We start from the raw sequence: 6,000 nt of genomic DNA, 5'->3' as shown, positions 1-6,000 counted from the left end.
GATTTCGCACATTATCGCACACCACCAAACCGGGCTTGAGGCTCACTGGCACCAACCACTCATCGGTCTCTTGTTCAAGGCCCGTTCACAGCTCCTGTTCAGTGTGGGGTTTGTCCCCCAAACAGATAAGTTTTAAAACTGCCTACTGTCGTTTACCCCTGGCTGTGCGGAAGTTGGTGGTGAAGGTGTTACGCTGACCCGATGAGGAGCTGGTAGAGAATGAGGAAGTGGAGTAGGAGGAGGAAGCAATAGGAGGCAAACTGAAGCACCCTGCAATCCTTGTGGTGGAAGGACATGCGCCAAACTGCTATCCGCCTCAGGCCCATCCGACACTGCATTTACCCAGTGTGCTGTTATGGAGATATAACGTCCCTGACCGTGCTTACTGGTCCACGTATCCGTAGTGAGGAGCACCTTGCCACAGATGGCGTTGCGCAGTGCACACCTGATTTTGTCCCCCACTTGGTTGTGCAGGGAAGGGATGGCTCGCCTGGAAAAGTAGTGGCGGCTGGGCACAATGTACTGTGGGAAAGCCACAGCCATAAGGCCTTTAAAACTATCCGTCTCCACCAGACGGAATGACAGGATTTCAAAGGAGAGTAATTTAGAAATGCTGGCTTTCAGGGCTAAGGATCACGGGTGGGTAGGGGGGTACTTCCTCTTCCTCTCCAGTGTTTGGGAGATGGAGAGCTGAATGCTTCCGTGGGACATTATGGAGATGCTTGGTGACCCAAGTGGTGGTGTTGCTGGCAGATCCTCTGTTTGCGGGGTGGCAGGTGGCACTGTCACTCCAGAGGGGGATGAAGAGGCTGAGACTGCAGCAGAAGAGGAAGCAGGAGGAGCCAGAGACCTTTCTTGGTTTTTGAGGTGTCTACTCCACTGCAGCTCGTGCTTTGCACTTAAATGCCTGGTCATGCAAGTTGTGCTCAGGTTGAGAACATTTATGCCTCGCTTCAGGCTCTGATTGCACAGCGTGCAAACCACTCGAGTCTTGTCGTCAGCACATTGTCTGAAGAACTGCCATGCCAGGAAACTCCTTGGAGCTGACTTTGGTGTGCTCGGTCCGTCTAGGGGACTGCCACTCCGCTTTTTCACCCTGCTCCCTCTTCTGCTGTGCTGGTGGCTCTGTGCGACCACCGCCTCTTCTTCCGAACTACATAGGTCACTTGCATGACCTTGATTCCATGTGGGGTCGAGGACCTCATCGTCCCCCACATCATCTTCCACCCAGTCTTCACCCCTGCCCTCCTTGTCAGTCTGCACACTTTCGAAAGCCCCAGCAGTTGGCACCTGTGTTTTGTCATCATCTGAGACATGCTGCGATAGTCCTCCCATGTTCTCATCTTGAAACACTTCTGGGGCAGGCATAGGTGGATGGCCCTGGGAAATCCTGCTAACAAAGTCATCAAAAAGTAGAAGAGACTGCTGCATGACTTGGGGCTCAGACTGCTTGGTTGATTTGCAAGGGGGTGAGGTGAAAGACTGGTGGACATCGGCTGCAGGTGCCAACTCTGATCTTTCAGCAGGAGACTGGGTGGGAGACAATGTGAAGGAACTGGAGGCACTGTCAGCAACCCAATCTACTATCGCCTGTACTTGTTCTGGCCTCACCATTCGCAGAGCCGCATTAGGCCCGACCAAATACCGTTGCAGGTTCTGTCGCCTACTCGCACCTGAGGAAGCTGTTTCACTTGTACGTGTAGCTGGCACTACAGGAGCTCCACCAGCAGCTCCACGACATGGGCCACGTCCCTTATTTGACGCTCTCTTCATATTTCTCAAATTTAGGATCTTGCCTTAAATGGGTGTTTAATTACCGTAATAGCAGAATAGAACGACAGTATGTAAAGGGTGTATCTCACACGTACAGATGCAGACTAGGCCGCAATTAAGGATTTTTGCCCCAAATGGTTGTTTTTCAAATAACTGAATAGAACCATAGTATCTAAAGGGTATATCTCACACATACTGATCCAGACTAGGCCGGAATTAAGGATTTTTGCCCCAAATGGCTGTTTTTCAAATATCTGAATAGAACCACAGTATCTAAAGTGTGTATCTCACAATGACATATGCAGCAAAGGCTGCAAAATAAAGTTTTTGGCCCAAAATGGGTGTTTGTTTAATAACTGAATATGACAGCAGTATCTAAACCTTGAATTTCACATGTTCTGATGCATCAAGGATTGTAAAATTGTGTATTTTGCCCAAAAAGGGTGTTTTATTAATAGAAGAATATAATCACAGTATCTAAAGTGTGTATCTCACACGTAAAGATCCAGACTAGGCAGCAATTTACGTTTTTTGACCAAAATGGCTGTTTATCAAATAACTGAATATAACCACGGTATCTAAAGTGTGTATCTCACAATGACCTATGCAGCAAAGGCGGCAAAATTAAGTTTTTTACCCAAAGCGGGTGTTTGTTTAATAAGTGAATATGACAGCAGTATACAGTCGTGGCCAAAAGTTTTGAGAATGACACAAATATTAGTTTTCACAAAGTTTGCTGCTAAACTGCTTTTAGATCTTTGTTTCAGTTGTTTCTGTGATGTAGTGAAATATAATTACATGCACTTCATGCGTTTCAAAGGCTTTTATCGACAATTACATGACATTTATGCAAAGAGTCAGTATTTGCAGTGTTGGCCCTTCTTTTTCAGGACCTCTGCAATTCGACTGGGCATGCTCTCAATCAACTTCTGGGCCAATTCCTGACTGATGGCAACCCATTCTTTCATAATCACTTCTTGGAGTTTGTCAGAATTAGTGGGTTTTTGTTTGTCCACCCGCCTCTTGAGGATTGACCACAAGTTCTCAATGGGATTAAGATTTCCAGGCCATGGACCCAAAATGTAAAAGTTTTGGTCCCCGAGCCACTTAGTTATCACTTTTGCCTTATGGCACGGTGCTCCATCGTGCTGGAAAATGCATTGTTCTTCACCAAACTGTTGTTGGATTGTTGGAAGAAGTTGCTGTTGGAGGGTGTTTTGGTACCATTCTTTATTCATGGCTGTGTTTTTGGGCAAAATTGTGAGTGAGCCCACTCCCTTGGATGAGAAGCAACCCCACACATGAATGGTCTCAGGATGCTTTACTGTTGGCATGACACAGGACTGATGGTAGCGCTCACCTTTTCTTCTCCTGACAAGCCTTTTTCCAGATGCCCCAAACAATCGGAAAGAGGCTTCATCGGAGAATATTATTTTGCCCCAGTCCTCAGCAGTCCATTCACCATACTTTCTGCAGAAGATCAATCTGTCCCTGATGTTTTTTTTGGAGAGAAGTGGCTTCTTTGCTGCCCTTCTTGACACCAGGCCATCTTCCAAAAGTCTTTGCCTCACTGTGCGTGCAGATGCTCTCACACCTGCCTGCTGCCATTCCTGAGCAAGCTCTGCACTGGTGGCACTCCGATCCCGCAGCTGAATCCTCTTTAGGAGACGATCCTGGTGCTTGCTGGACTTTCTTGGACGCCTGTCACGACTGCTATCCCAGCAGCAGTCATGTCGCACCAGACGGAGGGGAAGGGGGACCCCTATCTACGGATGGGGAATAGAACGGCCACCCCTGACTAACCCTAAGCTGGCACCTGTCTGCCCTGATACCCTAGACGTGGTGTGAACCCGTGCAACGAGCAGGATGCCTAAACCCTCAGTCACCCTAACAAGACTAGACTGGGGAAAGGCAGATGGGAGCACTAGTCACCATCACTCGTGTCTAGGAGAACAACAGGGGAAGACAGAAACAAACAAACAATCTACAGCAGAGATAGACTTATCCAGTCACGAGAAGAGAAGGTGATCCCAATGACGACAGTCCACGCCAGACAAGAGCTCCACAGCAATACCGTCCAACGATCTCCTTCAAAGGTCAGAATAGCACTGGAAGTAAGGACTATATCTGGCAATGACTGCAAGTGAAACTGAAACTAATATAGTAGCTGGGAGTGGCAGACAGGACTCACCTGAGAGGGATGCCTACAAACTCCCAGTCAGGACAAAAAGGTTCAAAAGGCAAAACCCTGATGACATACCCTGAACCAGGAGAAAACTCACAAGCTATCGCGAGTAGCAAGTCGCTGCGACCTTCTCCTCCCAGACCTGTCTGGATCAGTCATAGTCGTGACAGTACCCCCCTTTCTACGAGGGGCCACCGGACCCTCAAGACCAGGCCTCTCCAGATGGGACCTATGAAAAGCCCGAACGAGTCTGTCCGCTTTTATCTCTGATGCTGTGTAATGACCGGCGTTACGCAAAAGGAGGGAAATGGGAAGGCCCTGTCCAAGGGAGAGGGAAAGGTGGTGACCCCTGACTCACCTTGCGGCTGGCACCTGACTGCCCTGACGTCCCTAGACGGGTTCCTCATCCGTACGCCGATCACGTGCCTAAACCCTGGCTTTCCCTAAGATGAGCCCTGTGTAGTGAACGGGGTGGTGGGATCACTAGTCCGCACCACTGACACTAAAGGAAAACACCAAGGAGAGGACAGACAATACAGACAAAACATATAATCCCAGGTGGGCGACAACAGCAGACCACCAAGGCCCACAGGGATCCGGAGGGTAACACTCTGGAACAACAACCAGGGAACACAGTTACACAGCTCCAGTGGGTCAGTATAGAAGTCCAGGCAGGAAGCTCTATATCTGGCAACCAGAGAAGTGTGAGAGGGGAATATAAGGAGGTTGGGAGTGCTGGACAAGAAACAGCTGAGGAGAAGGAGCTACGGATTCCTGAGTGAGCCAAAAATGGTTGCAAGGCAATCCCAGAAAGCTAACATAAAGAAACAGCACTATGTTTCTACATAGAGCGCTCAGCCACCCGCTGCGACTTCCTGACCCTGGGTATAACAGAGTCAGGCGTGGCTCTTGACACCCTCGTGACAGTACCCCCCTCTCTACGAGGGGCCTCCGGACACTCAGGACTAGGTCTCTCAGGATGAGAGGCATGAAAAGCCCGAACTAACCTGTCGGCGTTTACCTCAGATGCTGGAACCCACATTCTTTCCTCGGGACCGTAACCCCTCCAATGCACTCGCTATGTATATATTATAGTCCAATATATGAGTCAGTAGGATAATGACTGTTAGGGGAAAAAATTAATAAATAATGACGATAATAATAATGATAAGAATAATAATAATAAGTAATAAATAATAAATACTAATAAATACGTATGGATGGTACATACGTGATTAAGTCTGTATATAAGTATTGTATAGGTGTTGTGTATATTAACAATACTTCAATCGCTATATTATTAACAGTTCTCTGAGATGTTAAACAGATATATATCTCTCTATATACACGTGTGTATGAATACACACACGCACACAGTCGTATACAGTCGTATATCGGTGTCTGTCCAGGAGCCTAGGTCGAATTGATGTGCGTTGGCCTATATATGTATGTTGTTTATCATAAGATGGTCTCATTGATTTTGTTCAGGCCTCGTGGGCTCAGTGTGTCTAATTGATACATCCAATACACTTCCCTTTTTTGTAGTCTTTCAAAGCGATTAAAAGGGTTCTCCGGTATGAAATCAATTGGGGTAATTTTAATCTCGTGTTTTTCTTTTTCCGGTGTGGATGCACAATGTCTGGACACCCCATGTTTCAAATACTGTTTGCGGATATTGTACCTGTGTTGGTTCACCCGGCAATGAAGGGCTTGGGTAGTGCGGCCTACGTATTGCAGGCCGCATCCGCATTCAATGAGGTAAATGACATAGGTGGAATGGCAAGTGAGGTGATGTTTTATGGGAAATGATGTGCCATTGCAGTTGGAGGTAAAGGACGTCTGTTTGTGTGTGATAATTTTGCAGCACAGGCAATTCTTAGCTCCGCACCTATAGCTCCCTTTTTCTTTATCTTTCCCTTTTCCCCGGCTTGGTTCGCCTACCTCTATTGTTTGGGTATGTTGTTTGGGTTTGCTTGGGGCTAATATATTTTTTATGGTTGGTGCTCGTCTGTAAGTAATTTTCGGTATGGTAGGTAGGTATT

Source organism: Bufo bufo, chromosome 4 (assembly GCF_905171765.1).
Source record: "Bufo bufo chromosome 4, aBufBuf1.1, whole genome shotgun sequence".
NCBI classification, from domain to species: domain Eukaryota; kingdom Metazoa; phylum Chordata; class Amphibia; order Anura; family Bufonidae; genus Bufo; species Bufo bufo.
The sequence above is the reverse complement of the archived record's forward strand: the minus strand, read 5'-3'. Positions refer to the sequence as shown.